Here is a 26,761-nt window from a genome sequence, read left to right on the forward strand (position 1 = left end):
CGTGGGTCTCACCCCCTATGAAAATGGACCAGGAGACTGGAAGATGTGCAGGGCGGATTGGCCTCGCTAAATTGCCGCTTAAGTGGGAAAAAATAATTGGGTACTCTAAAATTTAAATGGCAGGTTGAGAAGCATGGCACAGCTGAAAATGACCTTTGTGTTCAGTTGCTATTGTCAAGTTCTGGGAGAAACATAGCATTGAGGCAGAAAGGCTGAGCCTGTCCGCATTGCTTTCAGAAATATTGAGCTCTTCAGTGGGCACTGATTCCCCAAAGTCTTGCACCTCTGTTGAGCATAGAAAATTCACCCACTGAGCAACGGATATGGCGCCATTTTCTAAATGCAAATCCAGAGTGTATTTTAGCTACTTTGTGCTGCTGATCAACCTAAATTTAATTTAAATGATGAGTTCACACTGGATTTTCTGACACCATTACACTATTGGAACCTGTCATAATATACACCAGTATATCATGGTGCAGACACACACATACACACACTGATGGTCGTGCAGTGGGACCAATCAGCATACACAACACCGCAGCCAATCACCAGTGAGAGCACACGCACTATAAAGACAGGGGACAGGAGAGTTCCTGCTCATTCTAGTAGCAGCCAGCTCGGAGCACAGAGCTCACAGCCTGCAACACAGACATTCACCATGTGCTGAGTGCATCACCTGGTTAGGACTAGGCAAGGGTCAACAGTTAAAGCTGGTATTGCATTCACCCACAGTTCAAGTATGTTAATATAGTTAACCTTATAATAAAATAGAGTTGCACCACTTCCAGTGTTGGTGACCTGTTTGTGATCCAGAACACCCAACACATCAGAACCAATAAAGCCGTCCTTGCAGGCCTTGAAGAGAATTATGTTTCACTGTTGCTTCACAGCTCCAGGGTCCCAGGTTCGATTCCCGGCTTGGACCACTGTCTGTGCGGAGTCTGCATGTTCTCCCCGTGTCTGCGTGGGTTTCCTCCGGGTGCTCCGGTTTCCTCCAAGAGTCCAAAGATATGCAGGTTAGGTGGATTGGCTATTCTAAATTGCCCTTAGTGTCCAAAAAGGTTAGGTGGGGTTAATGGGTGCGCGGGTCAAGGAGGATAGGGTGGAGGTGTGCGACTTAAGTGGGGTGCTCTTTCCAAGGGCCGGTGCAGACTCGATAGGCTGAATGGACTCCTTCTGCATTGTAAATTCTATGATTCTATGTTTTCTTTCTCACTTTCTTCTTCTCTCAGTTGCTTTTTTTTCTCCATGCATCCTTTGGTTTTGTTGAGAAGAATGCTATATTTAAAAAAATAAATTTAGAATACCCAATTATTTTTTTCCAATTGAGGGCCAATCCACCTAACCTGCACATCTTTGGGTTGTGGGGGTGAGACCCACGTCATCACGGGGAGAATATGCAAACTCCGCACGGACAGTAACCCGGGGCCGGGATCGAACTCAGGTCCTCAGCGCCGTAGGCAGCAGTGCTAACCACTGGGCCACCGTGCCACTCAGAAATGCTTTTTTTAACATGTTTCCCCTGTACTCATTATAAATAGTTTGGGATTTGCTTTGACATAGGGCACCTTACAAAGGGACAAGATTGTTTTATGTTTCAGAGCTGAGTAAGTTCAGTGAGGGAGAGGGCAACGGCGCCAACCTCTGTGGAGACTACAAACTAACTGTGAATCAGGCAGCCAAATTGGACTAGTACCCAATACCAAGAATTGAAGATTTGGATGCCAAATTAGCAGGGGGTTTAAAATACACCAAACTTGATATGAGTCACACAAACCAACAATTTAGAGTTCGATGAAATTTCCCTGGTATTTGTTACCATAAACACCAACTAAGGCTTATACCAGTATACCCGGTTATCCTTCGGCGTCTCAGCTACCTGTATGAGAAGCCAGTGCTTAATGGAAAGTTTACTATAGGACCTCCCCAAGATGATTATCTATCTAGATGATGTACTGATTACAGGAGCGTCTGAAGAGGAACACTTAGCAAACCTTGAAGAAGTCTTAAAGAGATTTAAGAAGGCTGGAGTAAGGCTCTAAAGAGAAAAATGTACATTCCAAGCTCGTGATGTGACATACTTATGATTCAGGGTAGACGCATAAGGCCTGCACCCTATGGAGGCGAAGGTCGAAGCGATTAAGGATGAACCAGCCCCCAAAAATATGTCGGAATTAAAATCCTTTTTGGGAATGGTGAACTATTACGGTAGATTTATTCCTAATCTTTCCACAATGCTGGCATTGTTACACACACCACTCAAGAAGCACCAGAGGTGGTATTGGAAAGGGCATTAGAAAGAAACCTTTGAATGGGTTAAATTAGCCTTACAGTCATCCGGTCTCTTGGTCCATTTTGACCCATCGTAAGAGACAATCCTTACCTGCAACGCATTCCCTGATGAATTAGGGATGGCTCTGGCCCATGCGATGGAAGATGGTACAGAAAAGCCTATCGCCTGTGCCTCGAAGACTTTTACCAGTGTTGAACAAGCTTACTCCCAAATTGACAAGGAGGGTCTAGCTGTAATATTTGGAATCAAAAGGTTCCGCCAATATGTCCATGGACAATGTTTCATAGTCGTTACCGATCCCAAAACCCTGTTAGGGTTTTTTAGGGAGGATAAGATCATTCTGCCCATAGCTTCAGCTAGGGTGCAATGCTGGGCTTTATTGTTAGCAGCCTATGAGTACACATTTCAACATAGGCCAGGTACACACATTTTGAACGCTGCCTTACCTCAGAGTATACTGCTTCCACTCATACCACAGGAGGTATTTCTTGCTTTTCACTTTATTGATATGTTGCCAGAGTCAGTGAGGCAGGTCAAGCTTTGGACCCAAAAGGACCCCTTATTATCTCGAGCCAAGCGCATGGAGCTGGATTCTCCGATTTTGCGGCTATGTCCGGAGGAAGCGTCTGGTCTTACGACCAAAACGTTGGTGCCGCTCGTGCACCAATGCTCCACCCGGTGGGGGGCTAGCAGTCGTGTCATGTAAAGTCCCCGGTCTTACCTGCAGATATGGACGCAGAATGGCCAGATCCGTGGCCGCGCATGCGCATGGTGGCTTCCGCGCCATACAACATGGCGTCGGCCGAGTGCGGACCCGGCCTGCCAAATAGTGCCTCACTGTAACCACCCTCGCCACCCCCAGACCACCCCCCCACCAGTCCCCCCAGCCCCCACCGAAACCAACCCACCCCCCCCCGCCAGCGGAATGGCTCCTCCCCCCCCCCCCCCAACTGAGATGGTGCTGGACACAGTCCGCATCCGTCACGCCAGGTTCACAAAAGTTGAGAGGACACGTATCCCACGCCGTCGGGAAGTCGGCCCATCGGGGGAGGGCCTCAGGTGATGTCCTGAAGCCGTCCCAACGGGGCGCGGCGTACTCAAGGAGTCCGCCGTTTCTGAGGAGACGGATCATCTGAAAAAAGGCGGCGCCCCCGATGTCGGTGTAAAAACTGTTTCTCTGGCCGATCGCCGAACGCGATTTTGGCGTCGGCATTCAGAGAATCCTGCCCGTGGTCTTTCACGTCTGGCACTATGGTGACCGGTCTGAGCAGCTACCATTTCATAGAAGAAAAGACAAGTTAAGTTGTGAAGACGGCGTATTATTATGGGGAGCATGGCTGATTGTTTCCACCCCCGTTAGGCAGCTCTTGTTACAGGAGCTACATTCTGCTCATTCAGGGAGGAAGACGGTATGTGTGGCGGCCCGTGATGGATATCGACAGAGGGGGTCTGGTCAAATAACGTGGCCAGTGTCAAATGTAGCAAAGCTCGCCAGCCGCAGCCATCATGCACCTTGGGAGTGGCCAGGACCACCCTGGGAGAGGCTACACATTAACTTTGTGAGCCCTTTGATGGGCTTCATGTTCCTGCGTATCAATGATGCTCATTCCAAGTGGTTGGAGATGCACAAACTGACGTCCATGACCTCATCAGAAACGATAAGAGAAATTGTGACAGACAGTCGCCACCCACGAGTTGCCCAAGGTTCTGGTCTCGGATAACGGGACCACTTTTACAACTGAAGAATTCCAACATTTTATGACAACCAACTCATTTAGCTTATTTGAACTGCTCCCTACCACCCTGCTTCCAATGGACTGACAGAGAGAGCCCATCCAGACATTCAAGGCCGCCATGGAAAAGCAGTCATCAACACCTTTACAATCTGGCCTGGTTTCTGCTCACCTATCAAACTACACCTCATGTCACCACAGGTGTTACACCCACTTAATTATTAATGAACAAGTACATTAGAACGTGATTGGATCTCATATTTCCAAATTTGTGGAGGCTAGACAGAATGAACAGAAAAAGCACCACGATGCAACAAAAACTGAAAGAATGATTGAGGTGGATGATTTGGTTTATGTGAAGAATTTTGATGCTGGCCCAAATTGGATCCCAGAACGGTTGTGGCCCCAAACAGGCCCGGTGTTGTACAAGGTGGATGTTCAAGGGAGAAAGTTAAAAAAAACACCTGGTTCATTTGAGGAGGAGAAGACCACTCATAGAACACAGAACATTACAGCGCAGTACAGGCCCTTCGGCCCTCGATGTTGCGCCGACCTGTGAAACCACTCTAAAGCCCATCTACACTATTCCCTTATTGTCCATATATCTATCCAATGACCATTTGAATGCCCTTAGCGTTGGCGAGTTCACTACTGTTGCAGGCAGGGCATTCCACACCCTTACTACTCTCTGAGTAAAGAACCTACCTCTGACATCTGTCCTATATCTATCTCCCCTCAATTTAAAGCTATGTCCCCTCGTGCTAGACATCACCATCCGAGGAAGAAGGCTCTCACTGTCCACCCTATCCAATCCTCTGATCATCTTGTATGCCTCAATTAAGTCACCTCTTAACCTTCTCTCTAACGAAAACAGCCTCAAGTCCCTCAGCCTTTCCTCATAAGATCTTCCCTCCATACCAGGCAACATTCTGGTAAATCTCCTCTGCACCCTTTCCAATGCTTCCACATCCTTCCTATAATGCGCCGACCAGAATTGCATGCAATACTCCAAATGCGGCCGCACCAGAGTTTTGTACAGCTGCAACTTGACCTCATGGCTCCGAAACTCAATCCCTCTACCAATAAAAGCTAACACACCGTACGCCTTCTTAACAACACTCTCAATCTGGGTGGCACCTTTCAGGGATCTATGTACGTGGACACCGAGATCTCTCTGCTCATCCACACTGCCAAGAATCTTACCATTAGCCCAGTACTCTGTCTTCCTGTTATTCCTTCCAAAATGAATCACCTCACACTTTTCTGCATTAAACTCCATTTACCACCTCTCAGCCCAGCGCTGCAGCTTATCTGTGTCCCTCTATAACTTGTAACATCCATCTGCACTGTCCACAACTCCACCGACTTTAGTGTCATCTGCAAATTTACTCACCCATCCTTCTACGCCCTCCTCCAGGTCATTTATAAAAATGAAAAACAGCAGTGGCCCCAAACCAGATCCTTGTGGTACACCACTAGTAACTGGACTCCAGTCTGAACACTTCCCATCAACCACCACCCTTTGTCTTCTTCCAGCTAGCCAATTTCTGATCCAAACTGCTAAATCTCCCTGGATCCCATGCTTCTGTATTTTCTGCAGTAGCCTTACGTGGGGAACCTTATCAATCGCTTTACTGAAATCCATATACACCACATCAACTGCTTTACCCTCATCCACCTGTTTGGTCACCTTCTCAAAGAACTCAATAAGGTTTGTGAGGCACGACCTCCTCTTCACAAAACCGTGTTGATTATCTCCAATCAAATTATTCCTTTCCAGATGATTATACATCCTATCTCGTATAAACCTTTCCAAGATTTTGCCCACAACAGAAACAATGGGACAACCCAGCCCAGGCAGGCTTGTCGGTGATATGGCTATGAATGAATGTAATGCCGCAGCAAGCAGCAAGCTACCCTGAGGATCTGCCCAGTAATGTTCCAGGGGGAACCGAGGAAACTAACTGTACGGGTGCACCATTGCAAATCGAGAGTCAACCCGTTGAGGATCAAACCAAAGTTACCTCTCCTGCTAAAGCAGTTTAGTGAATTGTGTCCCTCTCAAAAGGATCAAGAGGCCCCCTGACTGACTTACCTGATAAGAGACTGTTTTGAGAGGTACTTGTGTATTTTGTGTAAATAGTTCCTTTGTTAATTAAAGAATGTTATCAGGAACTTTAAAGGGGGGCGGAATGTGGTAGCGTGTACCTTTAAAGGGACGTGTTGCTGGAATATCATGTGACCCGATCGGCTAATGGGGCCGGAGCATGTGAACCCTGGGGGCGGTGCATGGGTTTCTCAGTTAGTTGGAGTTTGGAGTCTTGGAACATGGTAGCTTATATCTCACTCTCTGTATATAGCTTCTTACCTTGATGCACGATCAATTGGACAAAGACGAGAGTTGAATACAACTGAGGCTTTATTACTCTAAGATGTGTGGCCTCCCACAGCAGCTGTACGGTAAGACCGTACATCTCCTAATATATGTACAACAGTGGTTTACCACATTCACCCCCTGTTAAAATTGAGTCCGGCGGGGGTGGTGGAGAACTATATACGGCAAGTTTGAGTTTAATATACAGTATTGCAAGAAAAAAAATTATTTTGATGTCCAGTGGGTAGACAGTCCCGAACCAGTTATAGGTTTAGTTGGTCCGGGGCCTTGATATGTCGCTTGGAGCGACGCAGTGGTGGCGGCGATTCCGATGTTGGTCTGGTCTGCGGTGACTCCGGGAGCATGCCAAAATCCTCTTCATCCTCGGGCGTGGGCAGGGGGAGGACGGATGGTCCTGGGGGGTTGCTGCTGGGAGCGCCGGGGGAGGGGGGGGGGTGAGCCGGGCCAGACGTGTGTGTGTGTATGTGGAACCTGCTGGTGCCAGGTCCCTGAGGGAGACAGTATCCTGGCAACCGTAGGAGTACGCTACGTAGGCATACTGGGGGTTTGTGTGGAGCAACTGCACCCTTTCTACCAACGGGTCCGCCTTGTGGATTCGGACATGCCTACAGAGGAGTACGGGTCCTGGAGCTGCGAGCCAAGTCGGGAGCGACACACCGGATGTCATAGAATCACAGAATTTACAGTGCAGAAGGAGGCCATTCGGCCCATCGAGTCTGCACCGGCTCTTGGAAAGAGCACCCCACCCAAGCCCAAACCTCCACGCTCTCCCCATTACCCAGTAACCCCACCCAACACCAAGGGTAATTTAGGACACTAAGGGCAATTTATCACGGCCAATCCACCTGCCCCGCACATCTTTGGACTGTGGGAGGAAAGCGGAGCACCCGGAGGAAACCCACGCACACACAGGGAGAACGTGCAGACTCCGCACAGACAGTGACCCAAGCCGGGAATCGAACCTGGGACCCTGGAGCTGTGAAGCAATTGTGCTAACCACAATGCTACCGTGCTGCCCATGTGGACTTCCTGGGGAAGCCAAAAAGGCATTCATAGGGTTTGGTGGTGCACAGTAGTGACCGAATGGAGTGCAGTGCACCGGGGAGGACCTCCTGACAGCGGGAGTCCGGGAGATTCCTGGACCGTTGGGCCAGTTGGACGGCCCTCCAGACAGTCCCGTTCTCCCTCTCTACATGCCCGTTTCCCTGGGAGTTATCCCTGGTCGTCCTGCTGGAGGCGATACCCCTGCTGAACAGGAACTGACGCAGCTCATCACTCATGAAGGAGGATCCCCTGTCACTGTGGATGTAGGCGGGGAAACCGAACAGAGCGAAGATTGTGTTGAGGGCTTTGATGACGGTGGAAGACGTCATATCGGGTCAGGGGATGGCGAAAGGGAATCTGGAGTACGCATCGCCCACACTGAGAAAATACGTGTTACAGTCGGTGGAGGGGAGGGGCCCTTTGAAATCCATGCTGAGGCGTTCAAAGGGGCGGGAGGCCTTCACTAGGCGCGCACGGTCTGGCTGGTAGAAGTGCGGTTTGCACTCCGCACAGACCTGGCAGTCCCTGGTGATTGTCCGTACTTCCTCGACGGAGTAGGGCAGATTGCGGGCCTTTATGAAATGGTACAACCCGGGTGACAAAGGCTGTCGTGCAGGGTCCGGAGTCGGTCTACTTGTGCGCTGGCACATGTACCTCGGGATAGGGCTTCTGGGGGCTCGTTGAGCTTGCCGGGGCGATACATAATCTCATAGTTGTAGGTGGAGAGCTCGATCCTCCACCTCAAAATTTTATCATTTTTGATCTTGCCCCGCTGTGTGTTATTAAACAGGAAGGCTCCCGACCGTTGGTCAGTGAGGAGCGTGAATCTCCTGCCGGCCAGGTAATGCCTCCAATGCCGCACAGCTTCAATGATAGCTTGGGCCTCCTTTTCGACGGGGGAGTGCCGAATTTCGGAGGCATGAAGGGTGCGGGAAAAGAATGCCACCAGCCTGCCTGCCTCATTGAGGGTGGCGGCTAGGGCGACGTCTGATGCGTCACTCTCCACTTGAAAGGGCAGCGTCTCGTCTACTGCTTGCATCGCGGCCTTGGGGGTATCGGCTCTGATACGGTCGAAGGCATGTTGAGCCTTGGCCGTCAGGGGAAAATGGGTGGACTGAATGAGTGGGCGGGCCTTATCCGCATTGTTTGGGACCCACTGGGCGTAGTATGAAAAGAACCACAGGCAGCGTTTGAGGGCCTTGGGGCAGTGGGGGAGGGGGAGCTCCATGAGGGGGCGCATGCGGTCGGGATCGGGCCCCAGAACTCCGTTCTGGATCACATAGCCGAGGATGGCTAAGCGGTTTGTGCTGAACACGCACTTCTCCTTGTTATAGGTGAGGTTTAGGAGAGTGGCGGTGTGGAGGAATTTAGCAAGGTTGGCATCTTGGTCCTGCTGATCATGGCCGCAGATGGTGACATTGTCTAGGTACGGGAAGGTGGCCCGTAATCCGTACCAGTCGACCATTTGGTCCATCTCCCTTTGGAAGACCGAGACCCTGTTGGTGACGCCGAAGGGAACCCTGAGGAAGTGTTAGAGGCGACCATCTATCTGCCTCGAAGGCAGTGTATGGACGGTTCGCCTTACGGATGGGGAGCTGGTGGTAGGCGGGTTTGAGGTCTACAGTTGAGAAGGCCCGGTATTGTGCAATCTGCTTGACCATATCAGATATGCGTGGGAGGTGGTACGCATCGAGCTGCATGTACCTATTGATGGTCTGGCTGTAGTCCACGACCATTCTGTGTTTCTCCCCAGTTTTAACAACTACCACTTGGGCTCTCCAGAGGCTGTTGCTGGCCTCGATGATGCCTTCCCGAAGCAGCCGCTGGACCTCAGTCCTGATGAAGGTCCTGTCCTGGGTGCTGTACCGTCTGCTCCTGATGGCGACGGGTTTGCAATTCGCGGTTAGATTTGCGAAAAGGGATGGTGGGTCGACTTTTAGGGTCGCGAGGCCGCACACAGTAAGGGGTGGTAGGGGCCCGCCGAATTTAGGCTCTCGAGGTTACATTGGAAATCCAGGCCGAGCAGCAGGGCAGCGCAGAGATTGGGGAGGATGTGGAGGCGGAAGCCGCTGAATTCTATGCCCTGGACCGTGAGCGTGACTATACAGTACCCCCGGATCGCCATGGAGTGAGATCCGGACGCCAGGGGTGTACCGCGAGGGAGCAGCGCCTTACTGTTTCAGGCTGGATGAAGCTTTCGGTGCTCCCGGAGTCCAGTAGGCAAGAGGTCACGTGCCCATCGATTTTAACGCTGGTCGCTGCGGTGGCCAGGTTGTGCGGGCGAGACTGGTCGATGGTGACCGAGGCCAGTCGTGGCTGGTGTCGGATGATGGGGTGCCCGGGGCGCACGGGTCCTGGAACGATGGTGGTGCCCATGTGCCATGGGGGAGACAAGATGGCGGCGCCTGGAGATCTTGGGGTGGACAAATTGGCAGCGCCCACTGGCCGCACGTGGCAGGGGTTGAAAAAGATGGCGGCGCCCATGGGCCGCACGTGTTCCACGGAGGGGAAGATGTCAGCGCCCACTGGCCACGCGTGGTCTGAGGGGTAGAAGATGGCGGCACCCACTGGCTGCGCATGGTCTGAGGGGGAGAAGATGGCGGCGCCCACTGGCCGCGCGTGGTCCGGGGAGGCGAAGATGGCAACGCCCATTGTATGTAAACGAGGGGGGTCGGTGCAGTAGCGGCGATTGCGCGGGCCTGGCACACCGCGGCGAAGTGCCCCTTCTTACCGCAGGCCTTGCAAAGGGCGGTGCGGGCCAGGCAGCGTTGGCGGGGGTGTTTTTGTTGGCCGCAAAAGTAACATCGGGGACTCCCGGGGTTGGCTGGCTGGCGTGTGGCGCAGGCGTATTGGCTGAGTAAGGCCCCCGCTGGGGCGGCCGTCTGTGGGGTCCACGATGAGTAGGAGGGGTGGGCCGCGCGTCTGGGGGTGTAGGCCTGAATACTGCGCGAGGCGACCATCTTGGATAGCGCTAGCTTCTTTGTCTCTGGGAGATCGAGCGTGGCCCCCTCTAAAAGTTGCTGGCGTATGAGGTCTGACCCAATCCCCGTAACGAAAGCGTCTCGCATAAGGAGGTTCGAATGTTCCGTGGCCATAATGGCCTGATAGTCACAGTCTCTGACTAGTGGAATTAAGGCACGCCAGAAGTCTTCTACGGACTCCCAGGGAGCTGAGAGCGAGTGGCGAGTACGTGTCTGGCGAAGAGCATGTTCGTCTGCTGGGCATAATTCTCTTTCAGTAGCGCCATGGCTTTGTCATAGTTCGGCGCGTCCTGGATCAGCGGAAAGACGTTGGAGCTCAGCCTCGAGTACAGTATCTGTATTTTCTGAGCTTCCGGAATTGGGTCTGGTGCAGACCTGGGGCGGGATTCTCTGACCCCACGCCGGGTCGGAGAATCGCCGGGAGCTGGTGTGAATCCCGCCCAGCCGTGTCCCGAAGTCTCCGCCACCAGAGATTCGGTGGGGGCGGGAATCGCGCCGCGCTGGTTGGCGGGGGCGGGAATCGCACCGGTCGGCGGGCCCACCCCCGCCGATTCTTCGGCCCGCGATGGGCCGAAGTCCTGCTGCTGGAATGCCTGTCCCGCCAGCGTGGATTAAACCACCTTTTGAACAGCAGGACAAGGCGGAGCGGGCAGGCTCCGGGGTCCTGGGAGGGGCGCGGGGCTCACCGATCCGTGGGCAGGCCTGTGCCGTGGGGGCACTCTTTTTCTTCCGCCTTCGCCATGGTCTTCACTATGACATCAGCAGCCGCTGACGCTCCCGCGCATGCGCCGATCCGCGTCGCCCAGCAAAGACCTTTCGGCCCCGGCTGGCGTGGCGCCAAAGGCCTTTCCCACCAGCTGGCGGCGCGCAAACCACTCCGGCGTGGGCCTAGCCCCTCAAGGTGATGGCTTGGCCCCTAAAGGTGCAGAGACTTCCGCACCTTTGGGGCAGCCCGATGCCGGAGTTGTTCCCGCCACTCCATTACGCCGGAACCCCCCGCCCCGCCGGATAGGGGAGAATCCCGCCCCTGATGTACACCTCGAAACAAGCTAGCCAGTGCTGAAAGTCCTTTTTGGCGTCTCTTGATTGCGGATCCAGCTGCAGGCGATCCGGCTTGATGCGGAGGTCCATCTTCTGAAAATCTTAGACTAATAAATTGATGCACGATCAATTGGACAAAGACGAAAGTTGAATACAACTGAGGCTTTATTACTATAAGATATGTGGCCTCCCACAGCAGCTGGCGAAATGGCTGCTGTACGGAGGACTCACATATTTATACTCCACCTACTGGGCAGAGCCAGCAGACAGGGATTACCGCTGTACCTGTAGTATAGGGTCTTACCGTACATCTCCTAATATATGTACAACAGTGGTTTACCACATACCTTAATAAATCTTCCTTTGTTTATCTACCTGGTGGTCGCCCGTCTGTCAGGATATTGTAGAGTACAAATGACCCTGCTACAGAACCGAAAAAGATAGAAATATAATTGTTTATATAGTAGGAGTGAAATGAAATGAAAATTGCTTATTGTCACAAGTAGGCTTCAACAAAGTTACTGTGAAAAGCCCCTAGTCGCCACATTCTGGTGCCTGTTCGGGGAGGCTGTAACGGGAATTGAACCGTGCTGCTGGCCTGCCTTGGTCTGCTTTCAAAGTCAGCGATTTAGCCCTGTGCTAAACAGCCCCTGAGTGGTGGCTGGAGGAGGTGGGGCAGAATGGAAGAACAGAGATAGATCTGGGCAAAGGAGAGATTGACAAAGGTGTCATGGACATAAGACAAAGTGGACTTAAAGTGATTGGTAGAAGGATCAGAGGCGACACGAGGAAGCTTTTTCACCAGAGGGCATCTGGAATTCACTGCCGAAGTTGGTGATTGAAGCTGAAACGCTCAACTCATTTAAAAAGGGACCTGGGTCTGCATCTGAAGTGTTGTGACCCGCAAGGCTGGATTGTGGGATTTAAATGAGCGGCGCTTTTTTTTCTCTCTCTTTTATTGGAGGCGCAGATATGGTGGCTGAATGGTCTCTTTCTACACCGTAACTTTTCTATTGTTCTAAGCTGGAAGCCTAAGCATTTGTTCGCATTCCACTTCCACCTCCTCAATGTAAGGAATGCGAGCCACGCAGCTTGTGCACAATGGAGCATTCGGAATGGGAAATGGTGGCACACGATGCTCAAAGTGATATTTGCCACCAAGCCAGGGAACTTTTAATTCAGGTTTGAATTTAGTGTGCATGTCCCTTTAAAAAAAAACACGTGCTCAAGGGAGCAGAGCATGCACCTTTGCTTTGTCCCTTCCTCATTGGGTGACAGGTACAGGCGAGCTGGAGGCCTGAGCTGTCTCTGCTCAGACCTTGTTCCATGTCGCTGTTGTGGCAGATTAACTGGAGGACAGCCTCTAGCCTGAAATAGGACAACACCCTTTTAGTACAACCTCTAAACCGGGACTCCCAAACCATCAGAATCAAAGATGCATGGGTTGAGACCAACTGAGTGACACATGGTAGGTGATGGAGGTGATGGCGTACTGTTATTGTCACTGGACTAGTAGCCCAGAGACCCAGTGGACGATTTTCCAGCCAGATTGCGCCAGTGCAAATCCCGCTGTCAGGAAAATTCCAGGAGAGGCCTGAAACGGGATTTGAGCTGGGTGGCAAACAGTTCACGATGTTCCCGGGCCCTCCCAGTGGAGGTAACCAGGTCCATGCACCTGATTACCAGTCATTAAATGGATTTAAGTATTCAATATCAGTTTAACGTTGAATCTTCTGGGTATGTATTTTTAAAATTCATTTAGAGTAACCAATTATTTTTTTCCAATTAAAGGGCAATTTAGCCTGGCCAATCGACCTAACCTGTACATCTTTGGGTTGTGGGGGTGAGACCCACGTAGACACTGGGAGAATGTGCATCTCACACGGACAGTGACCCGGGGCTGGGATTGAAGCTGGGTTCTCAATGCCGTGAGCACTGCTGTGCTAACCACTGCCCCGCTGTGCCGCCCCAATTTCTGGGTATATATTTCCAGCCATCGGCGTGATGTGGTGCTGGTGGGAATCACTACTGGTCTCCACAAACGGAGACTAGATGTGAAAACCACGGCGGGGGCGGGGGGGCTCGGAGGCCATTGTGGCCTCTGGGTGATTTGGGACATGGCAGGACCCTGGCAGTGCCAAGGAGCGGGGCCTGAAGGTAGCAGTGCCAGAAGAGGGTAGGGCCTGAAGGGGAGAAGCCTATATGGAGACCTATTGCGAAGACCCCAATGCCTCAATGCCTGGGATCCTTGAAGAGGGGGCTGAAGCTGGCAATCCATGATGCGGGGTGGGTTCGCAATGTCCATGGAGGGGCGGGAGATTTAACCTCATTTTGAGATTGAGGCACCCTCTGAAAGTGGCAGCCCGATCTCTGTGAAGTCAGGCTTGCTGGCGTGTGCAGGCCCCGGTCCTCACAACGTCAGCGGAAAACATGGCCCCCCTTCAATGACAAAGTGTGGGAAGGTCTTGTTGGGAAACCTGCCTGAGAAACACACTTGTTTTCTGACTGAACCTGACACTTTGCTATTTTCTGGGGCAATTCCATATCCAGATCTGGGGACATGAGTTCAAATCCCACCATGGCAACTATTCAATTAATAACTCTGGAAGATAAAGCCAGCCTCAATGATCGTGGCCATGACAGCTGTCACTGATTGTTATAGAAATGCAATTTAGGGAAGGAAATATGGCCAATATGTGACCCCCACACCCACAGCAATGTGGTTGACGCTTAAATGCCCTCTGAAATGACCCAGCAAGCCACTCAGTTCAAGGGCAATTAGGGATCAGCAACAAATGCTGGTGATGGGCCCACATGCCATGATTGTATGAAATAAAGTGTGGAATATAAACACTAACATTGACTAGTTGGGACGAATATCATGACTGGAATTTTCCAATTCATCCCGAGGCAGAAACCAAACTCGGGTAGGAAAGGAAAACTTGGGGAGGCAGCCAAAAGCCCATTGACTTTCAACTGCCCATATTTCCGTAAATTCTATTTAAGATTGCTAGGTTTTGCTGGTTAATGATACCGAGGGACATGGAACAAAGGTGGGTAAATGGATCAGCCGTGATCTCCTTGAATGGTGGAGCTAGGCTCCATGGGGCTGAATGACCTACCTCTGTTTCTATGGCACGAAAGGCTTCTATGGCTTCACAGGGCTGGTGTTGACAAATTAGCTGGCCACAGCTTCCCCTTTTACAGGGACTCCAGCGTTTGAAGGCTGCATCTTTCCCCAGCTCTGTATTCCCCAATTAAACATGCCGCTGATCCATGTGGTTTAGGAAGGGGCGAAAAGTCAGTCACAATCACCACCCCCCTCCCCCACAGATCCACGTTTGTGTCATTAGAAGTATGTGTCATTGTGTCCGCGCCGTGCTCTTCATCATCGATTTGAGTGTTCTTTCAGTTGAAAAAAAACAGGAAACCACTATCGTGTGGCCATGTCCTCCTGTGGGCAGAGCTGTTTCACAGTTACAACCTGCTTTTCTGCCATCTGCAAATGCTGATATTGTGCCAGTTTGTCCTAAGGTCATTAATAGGAGTAGGCCTTTTGGTCCTTCAATTTGATCTGCTACCTCAGCTCCACCTTCCCAGATTCATTGAACGTTCACAGCACAGAAAGAGGCCACTTGGCCCATCGTGACTGCGCCAGCCTAATCCCACTTCCCAGCATTTGGTCCGAAGCTCTGCAGATTACAGCACTTGAGGTGCGCACCCAGACACCTTATACCTGAAGGGTTTCTGCCTCCCCTACATTTTCAGGCAGTCCAGAGCCCCACAGCACTTTGAGTGAAAAATATTTTCCTCAACTCCCCTCTAATCCTTCTACCAATCACTTTAAATCTACTCCCCCCCCCCCCCCCCCCCCCCGCCCCCACCCCCGCCAATCGCCCATCCCCCGGCCGCTGACCTCCCTGTTAAAGTAAACGGGCCCTTCCCACCCACTCTCTCCAGGCCCCTCGCAATTTTGAACTTCTCAATCAAATCTCCCATCAGCCTCCACTGTTCCAAAGAGAAAAAAAAAACTCAGCCTATCTGATCTTTCTTCACAGCTACAAACTTTTCCAGTCCTGGCAACGTCCTGGTAAATCTCCCCTGTCCCCTCCCTGGTGCAGAAACTTCATTTCTGTAATGAGGTGACTGGAACTGCACGCAGTACCCGAGTTGTGGCCTAACTAATATTTTCCTGCGCTATCATTTTAGGCCAGATCATATCGAAAAGAGCAATGCTCCCAATGCTGATTGGGGGTGGGTGGGGGGGGGAGGTGGGGTGGGGTGGGGGGGGGGGGGGGTGGGGTGGGGGGGGATCTGGGGGACAAATTGCACCACCTGTGCTGCCAATATTCTGTGCCTTACTCTTACCAACAAACCAAGGGCACTCTTTGACATTTCGGAAAATTTACCACATCCACAGTGTTTCCTTTAACAGTGTTTCCTTTAACATTTTACAAAGCTGTTGGACAAACATAAATTGCTTTTTATAGATTGAACGTTGGCTGCCCTTAATTAAAGAATTTATCGTGCCTCCAGGCCTTAATACATTTACCCACTGCTGACTGGTCCAAAGATACCTGCTTGATTCTTCCATCACTTTTGAACTGGGTTGGACGATGAGGACAATGGAACTTTTTGTGGCTCTGGGAGGGAGAGACAGAAGTGAGAGAAGACGGTTGTGAAATAGGACAGGCATGGTCGAAGGCCCTGTCAATTGGTGTGGGGAATCTTCAATTGCGGTAAAGGGAATATGTGTTGGAAGAACTGGTCTGGAAGGTGGCATTATCAGAACTGAAGCAGCAGAGGCACAGAAACTGGCAGAATATAATAGAGTCCTTACAGAAAGGTCATTTGGACCTATTTGCATCTGAGCAATGGGTTGGAAGCCCAATTCTCCAGACCCCTCCATGTCCACTCAGCTAGGATTCATGGGAGCATGGATTGGCGCAAGTATTTTCAAGCATGCCCCAGATGCGATGGACCTGGCGGTGGGTCAAGGGGAAAAATATTTAGTGCCCCAAAGTCCATCAGATGGACTTCTCCCCCTACAATGCAATCCTGCACATCCCACCCCCAGCCTCCCCATCAAAACCCCCGTACAGACCCCCATATTACAGACCTTCATCTCAAAGACCCCCCCATCAGAGACCCTCCCATATCAGAGACGCCCCATCAGAGACGACCAGCTCAGAGACCACCCCATATCAGAGATCCCCCATATGAGAGATCCCCATATCAGAGACCACACATCAGACCTCCCCATCAGAGACCACCATCTCAGAGACCTCCCATATCAGAGAACTCCCATATCAGAGACCTCCCATATCAGAGAACACCCATATCAGAGGTCTCACATATAAGAGATCCCCATATCAGAGACCACACATCAGACCTCCCCATCAGAGACCACCATCTCAGAGACCTCCCATATCAGAGGCCTCCCATATCAGAGACCTCCCATATCAGAGACCTCCATATCAGAGATCGCCAGATCAGAATTCCTGACTAGCTTGTATACTGGGGAGTCAGGAGGTGAGTTACTCCCCTCAGAACCCCCAGCCTCTGGCTTGCTCTTATAGTCACAGTATGTATTTGTCTAATCCTGTATAGTTTCTGGTCAATAGTGACCCCCAGGATGTTGATAGTGGGAGATTCTATGATGGTCATGCCATTAAATGAGATGGGATGATGGTTAAATTCTCTCTTGTTGGAGATGGTCATTGCCTAGCACTGGTCTGACACAAATGTTACTTGACACATATCAGCCCAAACCTGAATGGTGTTTGGGCCTTGCTGCATTTGGACACGAACTGTTTCAGTATCTGAGGAGTTGTGAATGGTGCTGAATATTCTGCAATCATCAGCAAACATCCCATCTTCTGACCTTATATTAGAAGTCAGGTCATTGAGGTAAGAATCCAACCAGGGGAGAGTCTGTTCCCCCCATCCCCACTCCAGTTCCCATTGTCTCCAATTTTGTTCGGCTCTTTGATGCCGTTCTTGGTCAAATGCTGCCTTGATGTCAAGGGCAGTCACTCTCACCCCACCTCTGGAGTTCAGCTCTTTTGTATAGGTTTGAACCAAGGCGGTAATGAGGTCAGGAGCTGAGTGACCCTGGCGGAACCCAAACTGAGCGTTGGGGAGCAGGTTATTGCTGAGTAAGTGCTGTCGAGGCTCCCAGATCATCCACTCGGAATTCTGGCCGAAAACTGTTGCAAATGTTTCACCTTACCTTTGGCACTGATGTGCTGGGTGTGGTAGTATGCATTAGGGGTCATGTGGGACTGTGAAGCCGTGATGTCATTGGCTGACAGATCCCGGGTCCTGGTTGGACGTTGACCTCTAGCTCCGCCCTGAAGGCGGAGTATAAGTACCAGGAGTCGTCCCACGCAGGCAGTCTACTACTGAACTGCGGGGGATACAGTCACGCTTAATAAAGCCTCATCGACTTCACTCTATTCGTCTCTCGGAGTCTTTGTGCGCTACAATTTATTAAGCGTGACTAAAGGACTATGGAGCTCAGGATCATCCCGGAATGCCTGAGGATCAGCCCCCACGCAGTGAACGCAGCAGCAGCTTTCAAGCACTGGCAGACTTGTTTCGAGGCCTACCTCAGAACGGCCACCGGCCGGGTCACAGAAGACCAAAAACTACAGGTCCTGCACTCGAGGTTAAGCGCGGAGATTTTCTCCCTCATCGAAGACGCAGAGGATTTCCAGACGGCGTTCGCAGCACTAAAAAGTCTCAATGTTCGCCCAGTAAACCAGACCTACGCTCGCTATCAACTCGCAACGAGACGGCAAAGTCCCGGAGAATCGATAGATGAATTCTACGCCGCGCTACTAATTTTGGGACGGGCCTGCAGCTGCCCGCCGGTGAACGCAAATGAACACACGGACATGTTAATGCGAGATGCTTTTGTGGCAGGTATGAACTCCTCCCAAATCCGCCAAAGACTTCTAGAAAAAGAGTCGCTAGGACTCTCAGAGGCACGGGCCCTAGCAGCCTCCCTAGACGTGGCCGCGCGAAATACCCGCGCCTACAGCCCCGACCGCGCGGCAGCCCATTGGGCTCCATACGCACCCGTCGCGACAAACCCACCCCCCCCCCGGACACCCCACAGGCTTGCGCGGTTCAAACTCCAAGTCGCACTGGGGGAGCCCGCTGCTATTTCTGCGGCCAGGCGAAACACCCCCGGCAGCGCTCCCCGGCCCGCGCAGCGATCTGTAAGAGCTGCGGGAAAAAGGGCCATTTCGCGGCTGTGTGCCGGTCCCGCGAGGTCGCCGTTGTCCCGGGAGAACAGGGAGCCCTGTACGCCGTTTACGCTCCCCAACCCCCCCAGCGCCCCATGTATGACCCGCCGGCGCTACCACTCTGGGTCCCGACCACCGCTTTCCCCGGAGAACAGGGAGCCCTGCACGCCGTTTACGCTCCCCAACCCCCCCGCCCCCCCCCCCGCGCCCCATGTATGACCCGCCGGCGCTACCACTTTGGGTCCCGGCCACCGCTGTCCCCAGAGAAGAGGGAGTCCTGCGCGTTCCAAACGCTCCCCAACCCCCCCAGCGCCCCATGTGCGACCCGCAGGCGCCGCCATTTTGGGTCCCGGCCACCACGAGGGGAGGAAGGGCGCCGCCATCTTGGACCACCCCAGACCTGTGCGACGCATGGGGGCGGCCATTTTGTCCACCCCTGCCGCCATCTTGTGACCCCCCAGCCATGTGCGATGCATGGGGGCAGCCATCTTGTTCACCCCCGACGCCATCTTGGACGGCAACAACGGACCCCAGTGTCGACGGCTCCACGGGGTTCGAAGAAGACGCTCAACCATTACAACCACGTCTGGCTTCAATGACGCTGGACCAAGCACGGCCCCGGACGCTCCAGACGACGACGACAACGGTGCTGATAAATGGGCACGACACACCATGCCTGGTCGACTCCGGGAGCACGGAGAGCTTTATCCACCCCGACACGGTAAGACGCTGTTCTTTGACCATCCGCCCCAGCGCACAAAAGATTTCCCTAGCTGCAGGATCCCACTCCGTACAGATCAAAGGCTTCTGCATAGTTACCCTAACGGTGCAAGGGAGGGAGTTCAAAAACTACAGGCTCTACGTCCTTCCCCAACTCTGCGCCCCCACATTACTGGGATTAGACTTCCAGTGCAATCTACAGAGCCTAACCTTCAAATTTGGCGGCCCAATACCCCCACTCACTATCTGCGGCCTTGCAACCCTCAAGGTGCAACCCCCACCCTTGTTTGCAAACCTCACCCCGGATTGCAAACCCGTCGCCACTAGGAGCAGACGGTACAGCGCCCAGGACCGGACCTTCATTCGGTCCGAAGTCCAGCGGCTACTAAAGGAAGGCATAATCCAGGCCAGCAATAGTCCCTGGAGAGCACAGGTGGTAGTAGTAAAGACAGGGAAGAAGCAAAGGATGGTCATAGACTATAGCCAGACCATCAACAGGTACACTCAACTAGACGCGTACCCTCTCCCCCGCATATCCGACATGGTCAATCGGATTGCCCAATATAAGGTCTTCTCCACCGTGGACCTCAAGTCCGCCTACCATCAGCTCCCCATCCGCCCAAGTGACCGCAAGTACACAGCCTTCGAGGCAGACGGGCAATTATACCATTTCCTAAGGGTCCCATTTGGCGTCACAAACGGGGTCTCGGTCTTCCAACGAGAGATGGACCGAATGGTTGATCAACACGGGTTACGGGCCACGTTCCCGTATCTCGACAATGTAACCATCTGCGGCCACGATCAGCAGGACCACGACGCCAACCTCCAAAAATTCCTCCAGACCGCTAAAGCCTTGAACCTCACGTACAACGAGGACAAGTGCGTTTTTAGCACAAACCGGCTAGCCATCCTGGGCTACGTAGTGCGCAATGGGATAATAGGCCCCGACCCCGAACGTATGCGCGCACTCATGGAATTTCCCCTCCCGCACTGCCCAAAAGCCCTGAAACGCTGCTTGGGGTTGTTTTCATACTACGCCCAGTGGGTCCCCCAGTACGCAGACAAGGCCCGCCCCCTAATACAGACCACGACCTTCCCTCTGTCGACAGAGGCTTGCCAGGCCTTCAGCCGCATCAAAGCGGATATCGCAAAGGCCACGATGCGTGCCATCGACGAGTCCCTCCCCTTCCAGGTCGAGAGCGACGCCTCCGACGCAGCTCTAGTGGCCACCCTTAACCAAGCGGGCAGGCCCGTGGCCTTTTTCTCCCGGACCCTCCACGCCTCAGAAATCCGCCACTCCTCAGTGGAAAAGGAAGCCCAAGCCATAGTGGAAGCTGTGCGACATTGGAGGCATTACCTGGCTGGCAGGAGATTCACTCTCCTCACGGACCAACGGTCGGTAGCCTTCATGTTCGATAATGCACAGCGGGGCAAAATCAAAAACGACAAGATCTTAAGGTGGAGGATCGAGCTCTCCACCTTCAACTACGAGATCTTGTATCGTCCCGGAAAGCTGAACGAGCCGTCTGATGCCCTATCCCGCGGCACATGTGCCAACGCACAAATTAACCGCCTCCAAACCCTCCACGAGGACCTCTGCCACCCGGGGGTCACTCGGTTCTACCACTTTATTAAGTCCCGCAACCTCCCATACTCTTTAGAGGAGGTCCGTACAGTCACAAGGAACTGCCACACCTGCGCAGAGTGCAAACCGCATTTTATCAGGCCGGATGGTGCGCACTGATTAAGGCTTCCCGCCCCTTTGAACGCCTTAGTCTGGATTTCAAAGGACCCCTCCCCTCCACCGACCGCAACATATACTTCCTTAATGTGGTGGACGAGTACCCCCGCTTCCCATTCGCCATCCCCTGCTCTGACATGACCGCGGCCACAGTTATTAAAGCCCTGAACACCATATTCACACTGTTCGGTTGCCCCGCATACGTCCACAGCGACAGGGGGTCCTCCTTCATGAGTGACGAGCTGCGCCAGTTCTGCTCAGCAACGGTATAGCCTCGAGCAGGACGACCAGCTACAACCCCCGGGGGAACGGGCAAGTAGAGAGGGAGAACGGCACGGTCTGGAAGACCGTCCTACTGGCCCTACGGTCCAGGGACCTCCCAGTTTCACGGTGGCAGGAGGTCCTCCCGGACGCCTTCCACTCCATCCGGTCACTACTCTGTACTAGCACTAACCAAACGCCTCATGAGCGCCTCCTTGTCTTCCCCAGGAAGTCCTCCTCTGGAACGTCGCTGCCGACCTGGCTGGCGGCCCCAGGACCCATCTTGCTCCAAAAACATGTGCGGGCACACAAGTCGGACCCGTTGGTCGAAAGGGTTCACCTCCTTCACGCGAACCCGCAGTACGCTTACGTGGAGTACCCCGACGGCCGACAGGACACGGTCTCCCTGCGAGATCGGGCGCTCGCCGGCAACACACACACCCCCCCGACACCAATCACCCCCTTCCTGCCACCGCCGCACCCCGCGACCGCCCCCTTCCCAGGAGGATCGGTCCTCCTCCCAGGCCCGACCAGGAGTGAAGCCCAAGCTGAAACCATAAGGCTCCCGGAGACGACAACACCGGAACAAGCACCACCACCACCACCGGGGCCGAGGCAATCGACACGGACGACCAGACCGCCCGACCGACTCGTGGCGTCGATCTAACACTACAATTTAACGAGAACATTTTGTCTTTTTTCCTGATGATTACTGTAAATAGTTCGAAACAAAAAAAAAACGTGTACATACTGTAATAACATGCGAAAGTTTTCCTCCCAGGACCAGCCTTGTAAACCCTTACCACCATGCGAAGCATCACCCCGCCGGGTTCATTTTTAACAAGGGGTGAATGTGGTAGTATGCATTAGGGGTCATGTGGGACTGTGAAGCCATGATGTCATTGGCTGACATATCCCGGGTCCTGGTTGGACGTTGACCTCTAGCTCCGCCCTGAAGGCGGAGTATAAGTACCAGGAGTCCTCCCCCCGCAGGCAGTCTACTACTGAACTGCGGGGGAACAGTCACGCTTAATAAAGCCTCATCGACTTCACTCTATTCGTCTCTCGGAGTCTTTGTGCGCTACACTGGGCTCCTCCATCATTGAGGATGGGGGTATTTGTAGAGCCTCCCCCCCCCCCCCCCCAGTAAGTTGTTGAATTGCTCACCACCATTCAGAGCTGGATGAGGTAGGATTGCAGAGCTTAAATCTGATAGTTGTGGAATTACTTAGCTCTGTCTTTTATTTGCTGCTTATGCTGTTTAACACACAAGTAGCCCTGTGTCGTAGCTTCGCCAGGTTGACACCTCATTTTTCAGTGTGCGTGGTGTTGCTCCTGGCTTTCCCTCCTGCACTGTCCCTCCATTGTACCAGGGTTGATCCCCTGGCTTGGTGGTAATGGTAGAGCGGGAGATATGCCGGGCCATGAGGTTGCAAATTGTGATTGCTGCTACTGATGGCTCACGGTGCCTCATGGATCCCCAGTTTTAAATTGCTAGATCTGCTCGGATGATTTGACAATGCACCCTCTAAGGATCCCACCTCCACCTCAGATGTGGGTAATGTTACACGGTCACGACAGCATCTGTTCTTGTTGCTGACATACATTAGAGAGAAGGTAGATTCAAGAATTCAGCACTTCCGCCATATGGTCATCCTCAAACTGCAGCTAATGTGAAGGTCACATGTGTCCAATGGAGAATACTGTATCTCCATGGCTCATGGTGGCCAAAGACTACCTTGTTCCCACCATTTGGCTACTCACTGTCTTGTGAATGTACTCTGGCCTTCCCATCTGCTACGGAGCAGCTGGCATGCTGCCTTGGCAATTCTAATGCTCCCTGCTCTATTTGTGCCGAGATAGCCAGACAGAGAATGCCACTCCTGGTTCTGCCCCTTTCCTTGGGATTCTGAACCTTCTTCACCTGCAGCCACAAATATGAACAATGTTAGTCACCCAGCTGTGGTGAATGGAACTACTGTTAATTCACCAATGCACTGTGATATCATGTTACTGCTGTATTGTGTTACGATATGTGTTTAACCCTGTGGGCTCCACCTATGGGCCATTGTACGGGGCATGTACGGACTCACCCATGGCTCCACCCCTTACAGGAAGTATAAAGGCAGCTGACCTGCGAGGCCGCATTCAGTGTTGTACCGGTCACAGGCAGGCTCAGTTGTAAGCTGATTAAAACCACGGTTTGCTTCTCAACGTGTCTCTCAGTGAATTGATGGTCGCATCAATTTAATCAGCTTAAAATACTACCATGGAATCAGCCCTCCAACCTGATAGACTGGAACGCGATCCACAGGCCATGGAGGTGAGAGAAACTTTTTCGCACTGGCTTCGATGCTTCAAGGCCTATCTCGCCGCGTCGTCTACGCCATCCGTCACGGACGAACAGAAACTGAGTCTTCTCCATGCACTGGTGAGCCATCGTATTTTTGTTCAGCTCGACGGAGCCGCGTCCAATACCGAGGCCCTCGCACTCCTCGAACGCATATATGTACGGCCCGTGAACGAGGTCTACGCGCGACACATCTTCACCACTCGCCGCCAGCGCCCCGGAGAGTCGTTCGATGACTACCTACGCGACCTCAAAGCCCTCGCGCGCAACTGTAACTACCAGGCCGTTACGGCCCCTCAGCATATGGAGCTCGCTAGCCGAGACGTTTACGTGGCGGGGGTCCGATCGAACTATGTAAGACAGCGCCTGCTCGAAAAAGGGGTCCAGGATCTGGAGGACACGGTAACACTAGCTACCTCTCTGGAGGTCGTGTTTCAGAACCTTACTGCTTTCCCCGCCGACCACGCGACCCCCTTGTGGGCCCCGACCAGAGACTACCCCAGGCTTGTGTCCGTCCAGGTAAACGGGTACGAGACACCTTTCTTTTTCGACTCCGGGAGCACAGAGAGCTTCATTCACCCGGACATGGTAGGACGTTGTTCGCTCCCAATATTCCCGACGCGACAAACTATCTCCCTCGCCTATGGTTGCACTCGGTGCAAATCCAAGGGTGCACTCCTGCAACCCTAGCGATACAGGGCGCTGAGTACGCTAATTTTAAACTATATGTGCTCCCAGACCTCTGCGCTCTTCTCCTCTGAGGACTCGATTTTCAATGCAACCTCAGGAGCCTAGCTCTTAAATTCGAGGGGCCCCTGCCCCCGCTCACCATATGCAGCCTTGTGACGCTAAAAATCGACCTTCCCCCCCTCTTTGCGAACCTCACCGCCGATTGCAAGCCAGTAGCCACCAGAAGCAGGCGGTATACATGCAGGACAGGATGTTCATTAGGTCCGAGGTCCAGCGTCTCTTGCAGGAAGGGGTCATAGAAGCCAGCAGTAGCCCCTGGAGAGCTCAGGTGGTGGTTGTCAAGACCATTAACCGCTTTACGCAACTCGATGCGTACCCCCTTCCCCGGATTGCAGACATAGTAAATCAGGTTGCGCACTACCGCGTGTTCTCTACGGTAGATCTGAAGTCTGCATATCACCAGCTCCCAATCCGCCCGGAGGACCGCCACTACACGGCGTTTGAGGCAGATGGCCGCCTTTTCCATTTCCTCCGGGTCCCCTTTAGCGTCACAAACGGGGTTTCGGTGTTCCAACGAGCGATGGACCGAATGGTGGACCAGTACGGGCTGCGGGCCACGTTTCCGTACTTGGACAATGTCACCATCTGTGGCCATGATCAGCAGGACCACAACGCCAACCTCCACCGATTTCTCCAAACTGCCCAAAAACTCAACCTCACCTACAACAAGGAGAAATGCGTTTTCCGCACAACCAGGCTAGCCATCCACGGCTACGTCGTGGAAAATGGGGTCCTAGGTCCCGACCCTGACCGTATGCGCCCCCTCCTCCAATTCCCTCTCCCTCACTGCCCCAAGGCCCTGAAGAGGTGCCTTGGATTTTTCTCCTATTACGCCCAGTGGGTCCCTCAGTATGCGGACAAAACCCGCCCATTATTTAAGGCCACCCTCTTTCCACTGGCAGCCGAGGCTCACCAGGCCTTCAACTGCATCAAGGCGGACATCGCCAAAGCTGCAATGCGCGCAGTGGACTAGTCCGCCCCTTCCAGGTGGAGAGCGATGCCTCAGAGGTTGCTCTCGCCGCCACTCTCAACCAAGCAGGCAGACTGGTAGCGTTCTTTTCCCGCACCCTCACCACCTCTGAAATTCGACACTCCTCGGTCGAAAAAGAAGCCCAAGCCATCGTGGAAGCCGTACGGCACTGGAGGCACTACCTCGCTGGTAGGAGGTTTACCCTCATCACCGACCAACGCTCGGTTGCCTTCATGTTTGACAATACGCAGTGGGGCAAGATCAAGAATGACAAGATCTTGAGGTGGAGGATCGAACTTTCCACCTATAACTACGATATAGCATATCATCCTGGGAAGCTCAACGAGCCCCCAGATGCCCTGTGCGCCAGCATGCAAGATGACCGATTACGTGCTATCCACGATGACCTCTGTCACCCAGGGGTCACCCGGCTCGCCCATTACATCAAGGCCCACAACCTGCCCTACTCCATCGAGGAGGTCAAAGCTGTAACCAGAGACTGCCAAATCTGTGCGGAGTGTAAATCGCACTTCTATCGACCAGATAAGGCCCACCTGGTAAAGGCATCCCAGCCCTTTGAACGCCTTAGTATCGATTTCAAAGGGCCCCTCCCCTCCAATAATCACAACACGTACTTCCTGAACATCATAGACGAGTTCTCCCGTTTCCCATCCCCTGCCCTGATATGACCACCCCCACTGTCATTAAAGCCCTTCATAGTGTCTTCATCCTGTTCGGTTTCCCCAGCTATGTCCACAGCGACAGGGGCTCGTTGTTCATGAGCGACGAACTGCGTCAGTACCTGCTCAGTAAGGGCATCGCCTCGAGCAGGACTACCAGCTATAACCCCAGGGGAAATGGGCAGGTGGAGAGGGAGAACGCGACTGTCTGGAAGACTGTCCTACTGACCCTACGGTCCAGGAACCTCCCGGTTTCTCACTGGCAGGAGGTCCTCCCAGAATGCGCTCCACTCTATTAGGTCCCTCCTTTGCACGGCCACAAACCAGACCCCTCATGACCGCTTGTTTGTTTTCCCTAGGGGAGCTACCTCAGGGGCCTCGCTTCCGCCCTGGCTGATGACACCGGGTCCAGTCCTCCTCCAAAAACATGTTCGGAGCCATAAGACCGACCCCCTGGTAGAGAGGGTCCAGCTCCTGCACTCCAACCCACAGTATGCGTATATCAGACACCCCGATGGCCGGCAGGATACCGTCTCCCTCCGGGAC

The 26,761-nt window shown here is 53.0% G+C and overlaps 1 protein-coding gene across 2 annotated transcripts in view; it reads right to left on the bottom strand.

The window, feature by feature from the left end:
* The window catches only part of LOC140399086 (alpha-(1,3)-fucosyltransferase 7), a 117,075-nt gene that overhangs the window by 7,522 nt on the left and 82,792 nt on the right, over positions 1-26,761 (bottom strand). The window lies entirely within an intron of this gene.

Source organism: Scyliorhinus torazame, chromosome 22 (genome assembly GCF_047496885.1).
Source record: "Scyliorhinus torazame isolate Kashiwa2021f chromosome 22, sScyTor2.1, whole genome shotgun sequence".
In the NCBI taxonomy this organism is placed as follows: Eukaryota; Metazoa; Chordata; class Chondrichthyes; order Carcharhiniformes; family Scyliorhinidae; genus Scyliorhinus; species Scyliorhinus torazame.